Source organism: Entelurus aequoreus, linkage group LG02 (assembly GCF_033978785.1).
Source record: "Entelurus aequoreus isolate RoL-2023_Sb linkage group LG02, RoL_Eaeq_v1.1, whole genome shotgun sequence".
Lineage (NCBI taxonomy): Eukaryota > Metazoa > Chordata > Actinopteri > Syngnathiformes > Syngnathidae > Entelurus > Entelurus aequoreus.
The window spans coordinates 55,759,420-55,782,749 of NC_084732.1; the positions used below are offsets into that span (position 1 = coordinate 55,759,420).

Below are 23,330 nucleotides of genomic sequence, written 5' to 3' on the forward strand. Positions count from 1 at the left end.
CACACTTAAAAGTAAACAAAGTAATCTGCTTTCAAACTTCTGTATGTGATACTCTCCTGCATTTCTCTGCCCATTCATTGTGGGCTCCCATCAGCAGCATGAATTGGTTGCTTGCATGTAGGTGTTGTGTTGTTTTACTGCATTCGTGAGATACATTATAGTGGACATTCCCTGAGGATGCGGGGTTGTATCCCTCTGTCACTGGAGCGTGCACCGTCTTTTACAGGGACTTGGTAAGTCTGTACATTGCAGAGATATTAACACAGTGGTGTTTGTTTATAGGTGAAAAACACTGTACTGTCAGTCACACTAAAATAAAGCTAGCATTTGTCTTGTCACATGACAGTCTTCTGGTGTCACCCATCAGTCCTCTGAGCTTGGTGCAGCATGCAGCGGTCCACCTTTCAGTCTATCGTCTACTTCCATCTGTTGACAAGACCACCTGGTGCCTCTGCAGGTTGCCAAATTTTGGATTATCTTGCATGACAGTGGGCCCGAGGACTGCTTTGGACCAGATCCACTCCTAGCCGACCAGGTGACAGCATTGTTTCTTGCCTTCGACAGAATGACGCTCTCCCCTTGTACACACATGAATGGATAGCCACTCTGAGATGACGGCCTCCCTCACATATTTGCTCCTGCTAATTATCGTGTCCTTGTATTTATGAGCAATCACTGACCCACAAGGGAGTAAGAAAGGTCCAAATGTGCACACACTCCATGTGGACACACCCGATTCCAACCTCATGCAATCCCTATGCCTGCATAAAGACAATAAAGCTAAATATTGATTGACACGTTCAGATTAGTAATTAACAACCATCCATCCATTTTCTATAGTTTTTCCCTCTTGTGGTCACGGGCGGTTTGAACCTATCCAAGCTGCACAATATTTGTATTATTGTTTAAAAATATTGTAGCGGTAGTAGAGCTATTTCAAATATTTTGTCTTCATTAAGTGAGCATTGTGTTACGACCTGGTCGCATGGTGCTGCAAGATTCGTTCTCAAGCCAAACGGACGACTTCGGACAGCACTTGCAGGTAGGAACATGATTTATTCTCATAAATCATAAAACAAAGACAGGAACAAACCAAACGAAGCGTGCCTAACACAAGGAAAGCTAGCGGAATAGCTCACAAGGAAAACACGTAAGACGGGACTTAGCGTAAGACACACAGGGAACTAGAAAACATTGAACGTAGCAGTTGAGTAAAGCAAACAAAGAAGCCAGACTGACTGACTGGCAAAGAGAGGCTTAAATACTGTCTCTGATTACAAACAGGTGCAAGTCCCGAACACAAGAGGCAGGTGAAAATAATAAGTAGCTATGGTAACCAACTCAGATGTGCACAAACAGGAACTCAAGGAGTCCAAAACTAACAGAAAACACAAGTGACTCGAAAAACTTAAACAGACTATGATCCGGGCAGCGGATCATAACACATTGACTTTATTAAACATTGACATTGGCTATGGAAGGCAAAACATTGTGTTTCTGTGGCATAGAAATCCCCCCCAGATTGACACAGGTGTGCAGGAACACAGTTTTTTGGATTGTCTGAAACAAACTAAGGTAGTGCTGGGTCAAGCTGACCCGCTCTGGTTGTTAGTGCTGCCTAGAGCACACATTTCGTAACAAATTGGCAAACATCCAGAGCAAGAACCCGTTGAAGTCTTGGATTTGAGGCCATGCATAAAGGTGTGGCTACAAGAATGTATTTAAATGTTTGATCATTTCAGTCCGCTGGCCAACCAGGACCATTAAATGCACATGCGGGACTGGGATGGAAAAGTATGGCCTTGCACAATTAAGCCAAACAATCATTTGGGATTGTGTGGCCTCCAACTGATAGCATTTGTAGTCTTGGCAGTCGTGTTCGCGTAGCATTTGGCATGAAGACAAGAAACACAAAGGCATGAAAGAGTGAACAACTAGTGACTATGAATGTTAACTGATACAGACTAATGTAATTATTGTCTTTATGCCAGAAAGTTGCACTTGAACAAACATTGCCAAGACATCCAGATGTTAAACAAGTGAAAAGAGGTTTTGCCTTCATGATTTAACACTCCACCAGGAGTCTATATTTAAATTGTTTGTCATGCAGCACGATGGCATCGTTGTACAGCCATTTATGCGTAACTACAAGTTTACACGTTCCTTCCAAACGTGATAAATATAGACGTGTGCACAAATATTTTCAGGATTTGATGAATCACATTGCGGTCGCTAATTAATTACATTTGCATCTTCTCCTCCCAGTATCGTGGGCATTTTGATCATCAACAAGGCAAACACACGCTAAATGGATTGCACACGCTATTCTGCTTATTGAAGAAACGCAATCCGCAGCTCAGGCAAAGTTTGCACGTCTGTTAGTATACACTAGTGGTCCCCAAACTACGGCCCACGGCCGATTGGGTGCCAAATGTCAAAGTTCAGTCACACTTTTCTAGCAGATATATTACTCAGATTGAACTCACTTTTCTCACATTGAACTCACTTTTCTCACATTTAAATCACTTTTCTCTGATTTAGCAAATTTTCATCACATTTAAGTTTAGATTGATTGATGACTCTAAATATATCAAAATGTTAAATCTAAACATACATGTTATATCTAAACATAAATGTTATCTAAATGTCAAATCTAAACCAATATACAAGTCTAAATGTGAGCCCTAAATGTTAGACGTGAGCTCTAAATGTTAAATCTAAACATATATTTTCAATCTAAATCTAAATCTTAAACATGAAATCTAAATGTGAGCGCTAAACATCTCACCAAGTGTACAGATTAATATTTATAGGATTTCACTGTTCCTGTTATGTTTACAGAGGAAGTGTGTAGACAGCACAGACCATAAGAGGACGTAGTTGTTAGGCTCTATGATTTATTATATATATATATACACTATATATTTAATAATCAAAAAATACTAATATAATAAACTAAAGAATGGAGTGTGACAAAAATCCAAGGGGGGTATATGGTGTGAGACTATGTGTAAGAATTAATGAGTGTGTTGCCGTGAGTGTTGAGCGAATCTTTCGTCAGACCAAAGGGGCAAGGCAAGAAGGCAGTCCGTGGGCAAGCAAGGGGTCGGTGGTTGGAGAGAAGCAACAAGATCTGGGTCCAAGCAGGGTTCGAGGATCAAGGGAGGCAGTCTGGAATCCAACAGGAAAGTCGAGGCACACAGCTCGATCACGGGAGACACGGGAAGTACTGCGGGAAACACAAGGGACATAAGACACAGGAACTGGGAAGACACAGAGAGAGTGCAAGTACGTGGGAGGGAAGTCAGAGAGGGGATGCTTACTACGAAGAGTTAACTACGTTCCGGCGGCGGATCATCGGGTCTGCTGGTCTTTATACTGCTCGCCTTCATCAGTCCCAGGTGCGCTGCTTGCTGATCGCCTGTAGCCTTGCCGGCACGTGGCCGTGATGCGGCCAGAGCGAGCAGGGGCGTGTCCTGGCGCGCTACCAGCAGAGGCGCCGGCAGAGCTTGAAGCCGAAGACATGCGGGACTGCGCATGCGCTGTGAAAGTTCCACCAATCCGGGGCTTCTCAGCCAAAAGGCCGCACCCACATCTCTGCCTCTCAGTGCACGACACTCTTACATCTTACTTACTGCGGAGGACGGAAACATGATGGATGGTTAATGATAAATAATACCAATAAAGTTGCATATTTTCAAAAATGTTAGCTCTTAACGTGTGAGCGTGTATGTTGCGTTGAGAGAATTAGACGCTCAAACACCTGACCGCTTCACTTCCGTGTTTAACAATGGATGGAATGGATTCTTACACCGAGGCAGTCTGCATGAATACACCTATTTCTGTTTGTATGTGTCTTTCATCATGAACTGTACAATCCCTGTAAACAACGCGATCACTGTCATATATGTTTGTTGGAAGCAGCCAGCTGACACGCTCGCTTTGGATCGGTTCTAAAGAATATGTGTGAGCTGAATGGTAAAAGCATGATTTTAGTGGATGTGAATTAAAATAATATTTTCTTCATCTTACTTCCTTCTAAATCTCGCTTCCCGGACAGCGGTGTACGTGTCGTGCTGCGAGGACCAGGAAGATGAAAAATATGCATATTAAAAGCCGCATATCGAACCTCTGACCAAATGATGACTACACACTCACTATAATCAAGTTTATACCATTTAGCTCACAATCAAGACATATTCTTTAGAACCGAACCAAAGCGACCCTGTCAGCTGGATGTTTGCATCAAACTTACATGACAGTGACCGTGTTGTTTACAGCAAAGTAATGTTCATATGTGACACAATCATGAAGTAAAAGGGCAGCAAAATGATGAAAGACATACAAAAAGAAATAGGTGTATTCATGCAGACTGCATGCCTCAGTGCAGGAATCAATTCCATTCATTGTCAAACGCGGAAGTGAAGCGATCGGGTGTTTGAATGTATAATTGTCATTATGCAACACACCATGCACACTTGCATATTTAAAAATATGAAACTTTATTGGCATTATTTGTCATTAAGGATCAGTCAAACTTTTTTTTTTCCTGTCCAACCGCTCAGGCAAATTATATTGTTGATGTAGATGCCCATATCTGCTGTACTCTACAGATTTACTTTACAAAATATTAGTGAGGGATACTTCTCTTGTTGCCTTATTTGTATTTTATTTTATAAAACATTTGGATTTTTGATAATCTTGCGGGACTTCTGTGATGACGTAATACGATAGTAACGTTGTTGTTTGCGACTGACAGCAACAGAGCAACATAGCAGACAGCACCGAAAGAGTTTACAAACAATGCACCCCCGAATATTAAACTGTGCTAAACGTTCAGATTAAAAAAAAAAAAAAGAGTGAACAGTTGGATAAATGTATGGCCATTTGTAACGTTTCGAAAAAAGCGATAAAGTAGCGGCAGCATGACTGATCTGAGCACTCACCTGTCCTGACAGGATGAAGACACTCAAGCCGGCGATGAGGTAGCTAGGGATGCTAATGCTAGAAGCGCTACCAACTGGCAAGACAAGGACACTTATTTGAAACATTTCCAGCCCCAAATTAGCCACAACCCTGCGAGGTAATTATAGCATGTATTACACTGTTTATTGTGCTAGAGATAAAGACTGCAGAATGGCACTGTGAAAAGTATTTGAGCTTCTTTGACTACAGTTTATTTTACGTGGTGGCACTTAATTGTACCTTGCACTACTGTGGTGTTATCACACCTCTCTACTTGATGCACAGCTTGCTTTTCTCTGTTATTGTTGCTACTTGAGCAAACAACAGTAAAAACATAGCTCTTTCAAAAGTGTTTTGTTGACATATTCTTTTTGTAAAGCTTATGGATTGCAATGCCTTGAAGTTGATAGTTCTACTATTTGCACATAATTAGTATAGGCACTGCCTGATTTGTCTGTCTTTTTAAAGAATAAACACAAGACATTGTTCTGACATGAAACATGAAAACAACATTTTCATCATACAAAGATTCCATCTTCAGCGAATCGTATCGCATCGAATTGCATTGAATCATAATGTTTTAAAAAGTATTGTTCGTGAATACGTATCCTAATCCATGCATATCGGATCGCCATTTAAGGTAGATATGTACACCCCTAACATATATATATATATATATATATATATATATATATATATATATATATATATATATATATATATATATATATATATATATATATATATATATAGCTACACACATATATATATATATATATATATATATATATATATATATATATATATATATATATATATATATATATATATAGCTACACACATATATATATATATATATATATATATATATATATATATATATATATATATATATATATATATATATATATATATATATATATATTTATAGCTACACACATATATATATATATATATATATATATATATATATATATATATATATATATATACAGTATATATAAATATGTATTAAGGCTATCAAAGGTAACGCTATAATAACGTGTTAACTATAAATTTCAATAACAGCACACATTTGTTTTACGGCCGATTAACACGAACACTTCGTTTTGGAGACTTCCTTTGTGCCGTAGCGGGGGGAACTTGGCTGCAGTTACTTGCTACTGATAAGCCACAAGTGAGCAGAAATGGACAAAGGAAAGTCTACCTTATGGAAATATCAGGTTCAAAGCCATGGCAAGTTGTTCTCCCGACAAGAAAGGACTATTTATTTCGCCGTGAGAAGATGTTTTACTGAACTGCAATTAAATGCACTTTTTTTTGTCTTAAATAGAAATGCTTCCTGCATAAGTTAGTAAAAATAAACATATTTCAATAATAGGAGTATGTCCTGCTTAACTTAAAACGGAATACATTCAGTGTGCAGCTTTATGATAGAGCAGGTCTCCAACTTTCATAACTATGAAAACTACAGTGACAAAGAGAGGTGAGATATTTGTTTCACTATTATGGCTGGCATTTGTGCTTTATTTATGAAGGAGATGTCCTCTCAGTGAGATTGTTGTCCTTATGTCATGTAGTGTAATTTAGCAATAAATCAAAGCATCACACACATTCTCAATAAAGTGGAATAAATGACACGCCACTAATAGTTTTAACTTGGCAAATTCCTCTCTTCTCCTACCAAAGGGTGCAATATATATATACATATATATACACACAAAAATAGATAGACTGGCCCCCAGCCAAAACCTTTTAACCCAATGTGGCCCCCGAGTCAAAATGTTTACACAGACCTTTAGTAGATCAGGCTCTTTGTTTGTTGTAAACAGAATAGCAACTGCAACACCCATGAATGTCACACCAACAACTGAGTAGCGCAAGCAACAGTTCAATGTCCGTGTAGATCACAGGTGTCAAACTCAACGCCCGGCAGCCAGATCTGGCCCGCCACATCATTTAATGTGGCCCGTCAAAACTTTGAAATAATACACGTCAAAGAGGTATTTTTATATTTTCTGACAAAAAGTATTCTTTTCATTTTGTCAGAAAAAAAACACGTACTGCATGCAATTGCATATATTTTCAACTTTATTATGTAATAATGCAACATATATATATATATATATATATATATATATAATATACTGTATATATATATATACACATTTCAAACAGGTTTTTTTTAGTTAAAATACAAATAATGATAAATATCTGCTTGACTTATGATATCAGAGCAAGTTTTACATCAAATTGTACACTTTAAAATAATAGATTTTACGGTAAAAAACTGGCAGCTCAGTTGCCAGAATTCTACCGTAAAAAACCTATAATACGGTTTTACCATTTACAGTAATATGCTGAAAAAACACCTTAAATTTGATAAACAATTTTGGTGACTGAGCTGACGGTTTTTAACATTTTTTTTTTTTTAAACATTTTTTCTACTGCTTGTCCCTCTCAGGGTTGCGGGGGGTGCTGGAGCCTATCCCAGCTGAACATACACACTGGACAAGACACAACCTCATCGCAGGGCCAACAATTGGATAAAAATGAGGTGAATCCCTTTACATTTATTTTCATGAATTATTCACGGTTACAAACGGCCCTCTGAGGGCCACCATAACTGCGATGTGGCCCTCAGTGAAAATGAGTTTGACACTCCTGATGGAGATCATACAAACATCCAGAGGTTGCCCACAGCCATAGTTGGTAATGCTAATGTGTTTGTTTTTTTACCTGGTGCTGATTAGCGCCCCCGGCCGTTGTTTGCTTTCATAGACCAAGCAACGAGCTACAATGGTTGAGTAAAGGCATTAATTGGATCATTTACTTTCCTACAATTCTATTGATGCTCCAACAATATTGTACACATTTTTGCTTGATTTTTGAGCTTAAACAGATTGACAATAACTGGAAGTAAAGGCAAATTGAAACCTATTGGAAAAGGTTGCTATAGTGCTGATGTAATGAACTTAGCTTTTTTCAGTCAGCTCTTGCTTTTGCAGTTACAGAACCGAAGGTTGGTCAGAGGTCATGGTAAACAACAGTTTCACATTTGTTATGTAAGTAGGGTAGAAAATACTGGAATTACACTTTAATTATATAAAGAAGGTAAAGGGAGGAGGCGGAAGAAGTGAGGGAGGAAACGGGGGTGTGGGGTGGGGAAAATTAATTTTCATCGTGGCTCTTATTGTGCTGTGCTGCAGCTGGTGATGAATGACAGACAGGGAGCTCTTTGCTGGAGGAGAAAGAGGAGGAAGGCTAATGGAATTGTACCGAATCAGTCCTGAGATTCAAGAGAAAAAAACACAAGGTTGCTATTTTTCTTTCTCAATGCCATCTCTTGTTAAATACATGCACTCTCATACTGTCTTTATTGGAATACTCCTTTCAAAAGCATGTGCACTGTGTGTATGTTGACTACAATGACAAATTTGTTTTGATCCGTGGTGAAATCAGCTCCAGGGAACAAATATATCTAGCCCCTATCACAAATTCATTTCCAGCCCACGAATGCTGTTTAGGCAGCTCATCTAGCACAGAAGACTTTTGTGCTGTGTAATAATGACGAAAGGTTCTGCGGGGCCATACAGTAGCAGGCAGGTGAAAGAAGGTCCTGAAAACTGTTTTGTTTGCGTGTTGATTCAGTTTAGGGTGCAATTCTACACTGATAATGTTCAGTCGAGCAGGCAGTCAATCGAGAAAGTCTTCATACATTACTTTCTTCTGGCTGGCCACGCTTAGCCTGGTTTATAGTTTTCTTAGTGATTCTTTCTTGTATTTACTGAATTCACTGTAGGAATTGTGCGCTGTTAAATCAAACTAAACAGGTCCAGCATATGAGTTTATTTGATATAGTAGCTGTGATTATTTCTAGAGATGTCCGATAATGGCTTTTTTGCCGATATCCGATATTGTCCAACTCATAATTACCGATACCGATATATACAGTCGTGGAATAAACACATTATTATGCCTAATTTTGTTGTGATGCCACACTGGATGCATTAAACAATGCAACAAGGTTTTCCAAAATAGGAGAACAACTTCAACTCAAGTTATGGAAAAAAGTGCCAACATGGCACTGCCATATTTATTAAAGCAGTCACAAAGTGCATTATTTTTTTTAACATGCCTCAAAACAGCAGCTTGGAATTTGGGACATGCTCTCCCTGAGAGAGCATTAGGAGGTTGAGGTCGGGGGGTATATTGTATATTGTGTATATTGTAGCGTCCCGGAAGAGTTAATGCTGCAATGGGTTCTGGGTATTTGTTCTGTTGTGTTTATGTTGTGTTACGGTGCGGATGTTCTCCCGAAATGTGTTTGTCATTCTTGTTTGGTGTGGGTTCACAGTGTGGCGCATATTTGTAAATGTGTTTAAGTTGTTTATACGGCCACCCTCAGTGTGACCTGTATGGCTGTTGATCAAGTATGGCTTGCATTCACTCGTGAGTGTGTCAAAAGCAGCAGATATTAAATAACTGGGCCGGCACGTAAAGGCAGTGTCTTCAAGGTTTATTGGCGCTCTGTACTTTTTCCTACGTTTGTGTACACAGCGGCGTTTTAAAAAGTCATACATTTTAAATTTTGAAACCGATATCAATCATTTTGAAACCGATACCGATCATTTCCGATATTACATTTTAAAGCATTTATCGGCCGATAATATCGGCAGTCCGAGATTATCGGACATCCCTAATTATTTCCATCACATTTCAACTATTATCCCTTGCTTCTTATTACTGCTGAGCGCAGTATGTGTATACTATGTGCATACGGCCCCACGATCCGTGGGTGCCACCGTTTTGCATGAATAAGTGCATGTAAAATGTCAATTAATGAATGACAGGGCGCTTGATATAACAATTTACCAAAAATATATTCCTAGCCCCTTCCTGCTTCGTCACTGATAACAATATAATGGCAAATATCCCCAAAAATGTTCGTTGTCAAACGTGGCACGCAGGGTTGGTGATGCGCTTGTCAATAGTGGAGACGGGCACTGGTGCTGATTTACACTGTGGTAAACAGACCGAAAAAAGTGCTACAGTATGTGACTGCAGACCAAGTATACTTCAAACAAGTGCTCGGCGGTTATATTGTAACATTCTTGTAAGTAATGTAGCGTCCCAACAAAAACACACGGCGTCCAATGCTCTTTTTAAACTTTATTGCCAACCTGAACACACCAACACTAGCCTTCATAACACCGTTAGCAACCAGCACTAACCTAGCCAGCAGCCAAACAACAACACAGCACTTCCTCATGTAGCACCAATGACAGTTACGCTGAGCGAGGTTATGCAAAGAAACACAAAAAATTCTAAGCATCAAACATTACAACACATGTAAGTTGTTTTTTGCACATTATCTACAGTATGTACTGTATTGCTGAAACAATTATAACAATTTATGTATTTCCATCCATCCATTTTCTAGCGCTTATTCCCTTCGGGGTTGCTTTATTGTTTTTTAATGTATTACCTAGTTATTAAATGTATGTAATTAAAATATTTAAATCACTAGTTTATTCAACTTAAATGTCACAAATTCCATTAAAATAAAAAGGCATTGTGTTTTTTTTTCTTCATGTTTTTCAATGTTTTTCACCATTGAAGCATCGTTTTTAAATTACCTATTTGGGAAGAGTTTTTGATCAAATGTAAACTATACCCATTCTTATTTAATAGTGCGAGATGTTTCAGGAAGATGTAAACATTTGTTTTATTTATGTTTAATGCAGTGTTCAAAAAATTATATTTGAAAAGTAATGTGTTAAGTAATTACTCATTACGTCACGAAAAAACGAATTGAATTACTAATGAAATGTCTCTTTACTAAATGTAATTAGTTACAAGGGAAAAGTAATAAATGCGGCATATGGCAGGTGAGAGACAATTCATGCCTTGAAAAGGCGGTGCCTGTTACCAAGTGGCGTGTGACGTCAGTGAGAGAACAGAGCAGCATTTTAGCTGAACTATGTTTTTTAGCTTAGCAGTGGCATTTTGCAGCTCCGTTAAATCTTTTTACTAGATTGCATTAGCAATAGTTAATAAAAATGTTTAATGTGCTACTGGCTAGGTTAGTGCTTGTTGCTAACGGTGTTACGAAGGCTAGTGTTGGCGTGTTCAGGTTGGCAATAAAGTTTAAAAAGAGCATCAGACGCCGTGTATTTTTAAATGCTTGGATAACTCTGCTCCCCAATTGCTCTGCAAGGCAATTACAAGACTGCAAAGTGGTACCAGATCTACCACCCGAGCAATGTCAAAAGACAACTGTTGTGTTCCATTCTGTAGAACATCTTTTGCCCAGACTGCCTTTTCAATAAAAGGACCACAACTATGGAACTCTCTACCGGACACTTTGAAAAGTATACCTGCACTTGTCACTTTCAAAAAACAAACAAAATTATGGCTAGTTGAGCAACAATCATGTTCCCATGTTTAGTTTTTACTCATTTTTACTAATTGGTTTTTATCTAGTCTGCATTTTGTCTGTGTTATTATTATTATTGGCTTTTATCTAGTTTGCACTTTGTCTGTAGAGGGGGGGGGGGGGTTACCCACATATGCGGTCCTCTCCAAGGTTTCTCATAGTCACTCACCGACGTCCCACTGGGGTGAGTTTTTCCTTGCCCGTATGTGGGCTCTGTACCGAGGATGTCGTTGTGGCTTGTACAGCCCTTTGAGACACTTGTGATTTAGGGCTATATAAATAAACATTGATTGATTGATTGATATTAATAGTATTGTAGCGTTGAACGGGTTTGACAAATGTCTTTGCTTGAAGATGTCAAGAAATGCTGACCCAATGAACGATCGGTTCAACTTTTAATGATCAAGCCAATTTTAAACACACGCACACAAGTGAAAGCACAGCATACTTAGTCAACAGCCACACATGTCACAGTCAGGGTGGCCGTATAAAAACAACATTAACACAGTCACAAACATGCACCACACTGTGAACACACACCAAACAAGTAGACAAACACATTTCGGGAGAACATCCACACCGCAACACAACATAAACACAACAGAACAGATACCCAGAATCCTTTGCAACACTAACTCTTCCGGGACGCTACAGTATTATCATTATTATCGACTCATTCTATTTTTTATTTTCCTATTTTAATGATGTTGGATCTGTGTTGTTGTTGTTGTTGTTGTTGTTGTTGTTGGGGACAAGTGTTGTAAATTAGCTTTGGCTGCAAACATGCATACATTGGAAAACTGTTTCAGATGTCTATGTTTTTGTATCTGTCCCTATTTCAAATAAACCTCTATAATAATAATAATAATGCTATGTCTAGCATTAAAATATTACAGTTGGTACAAAATGCGGCTGCTAGACTTTTGACAAGAACAAGAAAGTTTGATCATATCACGCCTATACTGGCTCACCTGCACTGGCTTCCTGTGCACTTAAGATGTGACTTTAAGGTTTTACTACTTAGGTATAAAATACAACACGGTCTAGCTCCATCCTATCTTGCTGATTGTATTGTACCATATGTCCCGGCAAGAAATCTGCGTTCAAAGAACTCCGGCTTATTAGTGATTCCCAGAGCCCAAAAAAAGTCTGCGGGCTATAGAGCGTTTTCTATTCGGGCTCCAGTACTCTGGAATAGTTAGAGATGCTACCTCAGTAGAAGCATTTAAGTCCCATCTTAAAACTGATTTGTATACTCTAGCCTTTAAATCAGGGGTCTCAAACTCAATTTACTTGGGGGCCACTGGATGCAGAAACTGGGTGAGGCTGGGACGCAAGAAAAGATTTCTTAAAAAAATCTAACATGCACTTTTTAATGAATTCACCTTCTTTGAATGGTTATCCCGCCCTAGCAACATACTTGCCAACCCGCCGGATTTTTCCGGGAAACTCCCGAATTTCAGTGCCCCTCCCGACAATCTCCAGGGGCAACCATTCTCCCGAATTTCTCCCGATTTTCACCCGGACAACAGTATTAAGGGCGTGCCGTGATGGCACTGCCTTTAACGTCCACTACAACCTGGCATCGCGTCCGCTTTTTCACCATACAAACAGCGTGCCGGACAGCCACATGTTGTATGAGGCTTCTGCAGACACACGTAAGTGACTGCAAGACTGATTGATTGATTGATTGAAACTTTTATTAGTAGTTTAGTACATATTCCGTACAATGACCACTAAATGGTAACACCCGAATAAGTTTTTCAACTTGCTTAAGTCGGGGTTCACGTAAATCAATTCATGGTAAGACATACTTGGTCAACAGCCATATAGGTCACACTGAGGGTGGACGTATAAACAACTTTAACACTGTTACAAATATGCGACACACTGTGAACCCACACCAAACAAGAATGACAATCACATTTCGGGAGAAAATCCGCACCGTAACACAACAGAACAAATACCCAGAACACCAGGTTTTGGTGGTAGCGGGGGTGTATATTGTAGCCCGGAAGAGTTAGTGCTGCATGGGATTCTGGGTATTTGTTTTGTTGTGTTTATGTTGTGTTACGGTGCGGATGTTCTCCCTAAATGTGTTTGTCATTCTTGTTTGGTGTGGGTTCACAGTGTGGTGCATATTTGTAAGTGTTAAACTTGTTTATACGGTCACCCTCAGTGTGACCTGTCTGGCTGTTGATCAAGTATGTCTTGCAGTCGCTTACGTGTGCCTACAGAAGCCAAATACAACATGTGACTGGGCTGGCACGCTGTTTGTACAGGTTGTGGAGGACGCTAGGGGCAGTGCCATCACGACACGCCCTTAATATTGATGTCTGGGTGAAAATCGGCAGAAATTCGGGAGAATGGTTGGCCCTGGAGATTTCCGGGAGCGGCACTGAAATAAAAATTGGGAGGCTTTACAAGTATGACGCTGTCAAGCGCCATTCATATAAAACTTGCGGGCCGCACTAACATTACATTTTCATATTAAGGTGCGGGCCGTAAAATAACGTCTCGCGGGCCGCAATTGGCGAGCGGGCCGCGTGTTTGAGACCCCTGCTTTAAATAGACCCCCCTTTTAGACCAGTTGATCTGCCATTTATTTTCTGCTCTTCCCCACTCTCCTTCGTGGAGGTGTCATGATCCGCGGTCCGGATCATGTTTGTTTAGTTATTTTCTGTTAGTTTTGGACTGCTTTAGTTCTTGGTTGTGCTCCTGTGAGTTTGTTTTGGTTGTCATGGTCACTCTTTGTGTGCACCTGTCTCTGATTAGTGCTCACCTGCTTCCCGAGCGCTAATCAGAGGCATTATTTAAGTTGCCTTTGCCAGTCACTCGTCCTGCTTTCGTTGTGTTTGCGTCACACCTTTGTCAAGTAAGTTTTTGTTCCATGCCAGAACCTATGCTAATACTAACTTTACGTTTGTTAGGCACATTTGCCTTTTTTGTTGTTTGCCTGCTTTTTTGGTAGTTCGGTGATTTATGAGAAATAAATCATTTCTTACCTTACGCCTGTCGTCCGGAGCCGTCCATTTTTTGCATAGGAAGAACAACCGCGCAGCAAGCGCACCCCGTAATTGTGACAGGAGGGGGCACAGGTTCGGTGGCCACGGATGAAGCGCTGGCTGTCCAAAGTCGGGACCCGGGGTGGACCGCTTGTCTGTGCATCGGTTGGGGACGTCTCTGCGCTGCTGACCTGTCTTCGCTCGGGATGGTCTCCTGCTGGCCCCACTATGGACTGGACTATCTCAATTATGTTAGATCCACTATGGACTGGACTCTCACAATATTATGCTAGATCCACTCAACGTCCATTGCACCGGTCCCCTCCAAGGTTTCTCATTGTCCCATTGGGTTGAGTTTTTCCTTGCCCTAATGTGGGATCTGAGCCGAGGATGTCGTTGTGGCTTATGCAGCTCTTTGAGACACTCGTGATTTAGGGCTATATAAGTAAACATTGATTGATTGATGGCTGTCTTCCCTTGTCCACAAACAGGGTTTGCAAGATTTTCACATATCAGTCATTGATTTGTTGTTCATTATTCTCTCGAAGTAGTAGAAGAGCATGTGTGTACTTAGCCTACATGTTGTCTGCAGTGTGATATTTATTTTTCCTATTTAATATAAAGTTCATTTTAGTGTAGTGCTGGTTGTTGCTTTACTTTTTTTGTAAAAAGTGACTTCCTGCATTGAATTTGCTGTGCGTCTGACATCTAGTTGACATACCACCACATTAAATGGAGCGTGCCACGTTACATCGTGCCGTTACGGTACCAGCGTTTAACGTATTAATTACATCATTCGTTACTAGTAAAAGTTATTAACGCCATTATTATGTAATGTTGTTTACTCTTAAACTGGTTAAATGCTATTTTGCAACAAAACACATTCATTTTAGGAAAAAACATGCATACAATTTAATTCAAATTTGATTAAAAAAAGGAAATCAGTCAATGAATTATAATTAAAAAGTGTGGGAAAAATGTTGTATTGGGGTTTGGCTCAAAAAAAAATTCTGCTTAGGACACCAATTTAGCCAGCGGCAGCTCTGGTTGAGCATCCAAGAATTGTGGCCATTGGCTGATTAACGAAACAGGTCATTATCTGCACTGGTCATGCAATGTAAGGAGGAAAACGTATAATTTCATCAAGAATCCAACACTGAAAGAAAACTTATAGGCAGTTTTAGTATTTCCCATCCCCCTCTTCGTACCAGATTCTTCACACTGCACCTCTAACCTCATTAAAGGATATTATAGTCCCCTGCCATCAGGACATGTACGTCTCCTTCACTAGAGCTTGATCCATGGAAGTAAAGTTACACCCATTTTACCTTGAGCTCTCCTTAAATGCAACCAGATCTGACTCTCTGATGATTGAAAACACGAGACAGCATCACTGTCAATGTGAAATGTTATTATTTTATTGTTCACATTCTATTTCAAGTGTAGATATCATGTTTGAGTTATTTTGAAAATGTAAAACCAAGGGGAGAATAAGGGACCCATTTGTATTAGGAAGTGGGGCAAATCTATTGTTACTCCATCCACAAAAAAGGAAATAATTTCCTTAGTTTATCTGGATTTGCAGCCAAACTTAATGGGTTCTTGCTACAGGGGTGCAAAAATGTTAATGGAAATTGTATGGAGGTTAATTTCTGTCTTTTTTGCAAAAGTTTTTTTTGACACTAAATTTATGTAACTGAATTTTTAGCGTTCTGTGTAAAAAAAATTCAGTGCTGAAAAATTCAATGTATAAAGCTTTAGCTTCCAAAAAATTCATTGTATAAAAAATCAGTGCTAAAGAATTTGCTGCTTAAAAATGTAAAACACACTTCCGGTAAATTAAGACTGAAGCAATCGATCCTGTCTCAGAACCAGCAAATATGAGTCAAGTTTGAAATCATGTGATAGGACTCTTACAGAGAGGCAGGTTATACAGCACTACACGCCACAGGCCATGTAATCTGCTGTATGTGCTTGGAAAAGTGGAGGTTGCTGTACATTACTGAAAAAATCCCAAGATTCTGTAAAAAAGGATCTAAGATAATAACATGATGGTACAAACACTCACACAATAGATTAAAGATTAAAGATTAAAGTACCAATGATTGTCACACACACTAGATGTGGTGAAATGTGTCCTCTGCATTTGACCCATCCCCTTGGGGAGCAGTGGGCAGCAGCGGCGCCGCGCCCGGGAATCATTTTGGTGATTTAACCCCCAACTCCAACCCTTGATGCTGAGTGCCAAGCAGGGAGGTAATGGGTCCCATTTTTATAGTCTTTGGTATGACTCGGCTGGGATTTGAACTCCAACCTACCGATCTCAGGGCGGACACTCTAACCACTAGGCCACTGATATTGACTGATGCTAAAAACGTAATAACAGACCATCTCAAAAGACACTCAGAATGTACATGAAAATACAGAATGTGGATTTACATAGTTAACTATGAACAATAAAACACTGAATATTGTGAAGTGAGTGAAGTGAATTACATTTATATAGCGCTTTTTCTCAAGTGACTCAAAGCGCTTTACATAGTGAAACCCAATATCTAAGTTACATTCAAACCAGTGTGGGTGGCACTGGGAGCAGGTGGGTAAAGTGTCTTGCCCAAGGACACAACGGCAGTGACTAGGATGGCGGAAGCGGGGATCGAACCTGCAACCCTCAAGTTGCTGGCACGGCCGCTCTACCAACCGAGCTATACCGCCCCATTGACAATATATGAACGCTGCTCCTCTACTGCAGACCACCTCCTTGATCGACATATTTTATAATCAAGCAATAACAACAAGGGCAAAATATAAACGCAAAGGGTAAAAAAAACATCTACATCTTCTATATAATATCACTGTTCTGCATAACTTTGTTGTAGAAATTTGCGTCCGTCGACATTCGCATCTCAGGCTTGTTGTTGTGTAAACAATCCCCGCTCACTCTGCTTCTTGCCTCATCTGCATTGAGCAGAGCTTTCTATTGTTACTGTAGTGATCCGTCCGTCATCCATTTTCTACCGCTTGACCCTCTTGGGGTCGCGAGCGGTGCTGGACCTTATCCCAGCTGCATTTGGCCAGAAGGCGGGGTACACCCTGGACAAGTCGCCACCTAACCATTTGTGTAATTTCTATAGTTTTTGAAAATATCTAGCAGTTGCATTGAATTGTTTATAATGTTGTATTATGCCCAGGTAACTGCCATTTTTATGCTGTTTTGCAAGACCTGTGTCACATGACTTTAAACTTGGCACCTCATTGGCTGCTTCTGAGACAGGATCGATTGCTTCAGTCTTAAATTACCAGAAGTGGGTCTTGCATTTCGAAGCAGCAAATTTTTCTACACTGACTTTAAAAACAATGAACGTTTATATATTGAATTTAAAAATACAGAATTTTTAAACAAACAAGTTTTGCTAACATTTTTTTTCCAATGAAATTGTCAGCATAATTATATGTAGAAAAAATTCAGTTCACAAAATCCAAACGCAAAACATTTTGTTACATAAATTCAGTGTAAAAAACAACTTTCAGAATATAAACAAATTACTCTCCATAAAATTGGCTGTGTAGATTTTGCACAATCCTGCTAACAGACTAACGGACACAAGCTCAGAAAACAATAACTACCGTCTACTTGAGTTTTAGCAAAAGTAAAAATAAAATGTACAGATGTATTGTTTTGCCCATCCCTTCACCTAAAGTGAAGGGACAAAAATAGTGAAAAGACAAAAATAACATAACACCGTTGGCACCACAGCACTAGCCTAACCCTTCGTGATGTGTGCCTTGATACTGAAATATCAAAACCACCGATACCAGATCTTTATGTTCTAATATCAATTCTCATATCAAAATATTGATCATTTTGATACTTTAATTTAGTTATATGAGATAATGTGTATCATTAAAGGGGAACTGCATTTTTGTTTTAAATTTTGCCTATCGTTCACAATCATTATGAAAGACTTGGCGGATATATTTTATTTTTCTGCATCCTAAGTATTAAATAAATGTCATCAAAAGTCGGCTTACAATGGAGCCTATGGGAGCCGCTCTATTCTGCCTATAAAGTGCTTCAAAAACATCTAAACACCTCCACTAAGGTTTTAATTTACATGATGTAAGTATATATGTAATGTAGTAAGAGGCACATTTATAATAACATTTAATGTTTACGTATTTTGATCATTTTAAGCAAAAACGGCACATTCATTTAAAAAAACGCATCAAACCGTTTGCTTTTTTTCCCCCAACTACATCACTGATTATTACACACTGCAGACTTCATGTAAGCCAACAAACATAATAAAACATCACTTACTGTATAAGGGCTGCTGTAGGATGCCGACTGCTAGGATGTTCATATATTCCCATTTTCGATGAAGAATGACCATAATCCTGGCAAAGAAAAGGGGGGGCGGGTGAAACCAAGCGTGTCTAAATTGGCCGTTACAATGTACCAATTTGTTGCAATACATCTTTGTCCTTCTACTATCTAGGTGAGAGGCATGATTTATGATCTACAATAAAGTTTGACAAGCAAGGAAGCGTGAAAGCAGCTGATCAGTCGATCATGTCAACAAGCTCGTGATCACGGCGCTGCTATAAATAGTTTGTCTGCGTTGACGCTTATAATAACAATATCACTAATTTTTTGTTAATATTCAACTCAGGAAATGTAAATGGAGTATTATTGGCATGTTTTGGATGTTTTTTATTGGGTTTTATGGGCAGAATAGAGGAGCTACCATTGGCTACGCTGTAAACTGACTTTTATTTCCGAGTTAGAATGCATTAAAAAAACAAAACATCCGACGTCATGTCTTTCATAATGGACAACAAGTTCAGTTCCCCCTTAACAGGAACACAGTGTAAAGCAACTACATCGTTGAGATAATGTCTAAATGAGAGGCGATTGGCGGGAACTACTTTTTCTTTTGCTTAGTCCAGTGGTTGGCAAGCCAAAATGTTGAAAGAGCCATATTGGACCAAAAATACAAAAAAAAAATCTGTCTGGAGCCGCAAAAAATTAAAAGCCTTATATAAGTGTCTATATTAGCCTACTATCAAAATGACTATGTGTCGCAGGTTGATGCTAATCTTCGTTGACAGAAATGTTCACATGTAATATTCATTGTACACATTTTTACAACATTGGAAAACATTAGTAAAACGGAGGTTTTTCAGAGGGTGAGATAACTTCCGGAAATTACTGGCTTAGAATTTCCAAAGGTATAGATATGTGTGTCTAAGTTAAAGGACACGGCAGGCTATTTTCTACTAATGGATTTATTAATCTTTGCAAGCTGGGTAACATTCGCTGTAGTCTATAACGGCACACAAACAACTATCTGAAATGCAGCCAATATTACATACAGATAATGTGTCATGAGATATGCAAATATAATCTAAATACACCAAGGACATAAGTAAAGGAAATTAAATGAGCTCAAATATACCTACAGTACAAACGAGGCATAATGATGCAATTAGGGCTGCAACAACTAATTGATTAAAATCGATTATAAAAATAGTTGGCGATTAATTTAGTCATCGATTCATTGGAACTATGCTATGCGCGGAGGCTTTTTTTAATTTTATTTTTAAAAAAAATTTTTTTTTTATAAACCTTTATTTATAAACTGCAACATTTACAAACAGCTGAGAAACAATCATCAAAGTAAGTACAACAACAGTACAAAACAGCACCAGGGCGGCACTGAGGCTACGTCTCATGAGGTGGAGGTAAGCTAGCCAATGATGTGTCATGTGCAGCTCACGTGAAGACGCCGTCTGGAAACATTCGAAAAATGGCGCAGGTAAACAGTACCGATAGTTTAGCGGAGAAACATCTTGAGGTTATTGCTTCAATGGAGAAAAGTGTACGACCTAAGTCGTCAAAAGTGTGGGAACACTTTACTTTAAAGACTTCAAAGAAGAGTGTTTCCTGCAAAATGGCACGGAAGTACAACATTGCTTCAGGAGCACCTGAAAAGGAAACATGTTGGAGCCATGGATGAAGGGAAGAACTCACGGTACGTAACTTTTGAAGTCCATAGTGGCAACAGGCATTCATGAGTTCAGCTTTTTTGTAAGTAACTTTAACATTATGCCTTTGTTGTAACGCGGGGCTGATAATGTTTCTCTGGCACATTTGTTTTGAGAGAGAAAACGCACGCTTACCAATTTGGAAATAAACGTAACGGACAAAAATATCTCAGGTTGGTTTCATAATGGATCAATGTAGCCGGGCCGAAAAAGCTATATACATATAGATTTGAGTGACGCTTTAGTACAACTAAACATTATGAAGGTGCTGGAATATTTCATGCTATTATTTAGAGGCAGCCTAAAATGAATCCTTTATTATTCACAACAGAAACGTGTACAATATCTGATTCAGTTCTGATGAGTTACATTTCTGTGTTATTAATGGTGTATGCTGCACCCCCAATGTCCAGAACATGGTGCCAGTATGCTGGTTTTTTTTCAATAAAATACTGGAAAGGATAGAAATGTAGTTTGTCTCTTTTATCCGATTATTAATCGAAGTAATAATCGACAGATTAATCGATCATCAAATTAATCGTTAGTTGCAGCCCTAGATGCAATATGTACATACAGCTAGTATAAATTACATGTTAGCATCGATTAGCTTGCAGTCATGCAGTGACCAAATATGCCTGATTAGCACTCCACACAAGTCAATAACATCAACAAAGCTCACCTTCGTGCATTCATGCACAGCATTAAAAGTTTTGTGGACAAAATGTGACAAAGAAAGAGTGGCATAAAACACGTCTTTCTGTAGCAGCGTCGCAGAAAGTTGTACATTCAAACAAACTACAGTGAGTTCAAGGGCCGCTGAAACTACACTACCGTTCAAAAGTTTGGGGTCACCCAAACAATTTTGTGGAATAGCCTTCATTTCTAAGAACAAGAATAGACTGTCGAGTTTCAGAGGAAAGTTCTCTTTTTCTGGCCATTTTGAGCGTTTAATTGACCCCACAAATGTGATGCTCCAGAAACTCAATCTGCTCAAAGGAAGGTCAGCTTCTGTAACGAGCTAAACTGTTTTCAGATGTGTGAACATGATTGCACAAGAGTTTTCTAATCATCAATTAGCCTTCTGAGCCAATGAGCAAACACATTGTACCATTAGAACACTGGAGTGATAGTTTCTGGAAATGGGCTTCTATACACCTATGTAGATATTGCACCAAAAACCAGACATTTGCAGCTAGAATAGTCATTTACCACATTAGCAATGTATAGAGTGTATTTCTTTAAAGTTAAGACTAGTTTAAAGTTATCTTCATTGAAAAGTACAGTGCTTTTCCTTAAAAAATAAGGACATTTCAATGTGACCCCAAACTTTTGAACGGTAGTGTAGTAGGACAAAACGGCGCTCGCCAAATACTCTCATCAGTGAAGCATGTTTAATATAAACAGTGGGATTTCTAACAATTAGGAATATTTGTGTCATGTTTATCCTCCCACAGAAATCATATTAAAACAAAAAATATATTTTTCTCCCTCATCTTTTTCCATTTTCACACATTTTTGAAAAATTCCAGGGAGCCACTAGAGCGGCGCTAAAGAGCTGTGGGTTGCTGACCCCCGGCCTAGGCAAAGTTGGTTTTGACATCCAGGTTTTGTCAGGACACAATTACCAATTAGCTGCAAGTGATGTAGTCATTAAAGTACGTCGGTACTAAGAAGAAAAAGTGATTCCCTGAGATAGGGATGCAGTGGTTTGGTGGAAAAAAACAGGAGACAACCTCCCCAGTCCTGAGCAAACTCGCAGTGATGTCCCAAGGAATTACTGCCACTGCTGTAGCAACAGAAAGATGTTTTTTCAAAAGCAGAAAAGGTTTTGAGGAAAAAACAGGACAGACTGAAGGGAAAACCAAAGATATTATTTTGTTCCTGGGGAAAAAACCTGCGAATGAAGCATGATGTGAATGATGTCATTAGCCACGTGTCCAAGTTCTTGAAGTTTGTTTGAAACACTATTTTGGTATAATTTGTAGGATTTTGTCCTCTTCTTTTCTCTATTGTTGGATGGGCTATAGTGTTATTCTCTGTCTGATATTCTCCTTGTTACTTCAACTTTTATTATTATATATTATATTATATATATTATTATATTTTGGCTGGATGGCCATCAGAAGGAAGCGAGCGCCTTTGGGGTTTTCCCATTAAAGCGGATGGCGTCCACTCTAATTTACGAGGGCGTGGAAGCCCCGAAAATACGCTTTTCTTTTCGTAAGCAACCTGTCCTCACGGCCACATCTTTTATCCCACTGTCATGTGTTTCGGTGAACACGTTGACACACATGTCCTCTTTGAGAAAATGTCACTTTTATGGAGGTCATGTGTTCCATTTTGCTTCTGTTGGCCCTCAAAGCTAAGAAAGTCAGCTAAATCTCTCATTGACTCCAATGTTGGATGTCAGCTTGAAAAAAAATGTCCTACTCATTTTCCTACTCGCTCTAACACGGCCATTTATCCACTTTACAGAAATGTGAGACCACCGGAACGTTCTTCAAAGCCTTGAGGCCCTCACGGTTTTTCACAAAAAGTCAAAATCTCTAAGCGTTTGCCCACAATCAGACTTTGTTCGGCATGAAGTTTTTCAACAAATGCTACATAAACTGCTGTGTCATTGTGTAATGGTGGCAGGTTCGTCTAATTATAAGAAGTCCTGTGAAGTCACGTGACAGCCCCTGCCCTCAGGTATCTGAGTCGGTGTTTGTACAGGGGCGTAACTAAAAGTTCAATGGGCACATGACAGACAACACAGTATTTGCAACAGTACAAAAATCATGTTGTTTTCAATATGCGTTGATGTCGAGCAAGTTAGCACGCACGTTAACTGCTGGCATACTTGTGAGCATGCTAGCTTTTTTTTGCTAGCG

General features: G+C 39.2%; 1 long non-coding RNA gene across 1 annotated transcript in view; it reads right to left on the minus strand.

Moving 5' to 3' along the window:
• The window catches only part of LOC133635932 (uncharacterized), a 578,226-nt gene that overhangs the window by 527,877 nt on the left and 27,019 nt on the right, over positions 1 to 23,330 (minus strand). Inside the window, exon 2 of the long non-coding RNA XR_009822142.1 lies at positions 18,731 to 18,807. This is a non-coding gene — a long non-coding RNA (uncharacterized LOC133635932). The remainder of the gene's footprint in view (positions 1 to 18,730; positions 18,808 to 23,330) is intronic.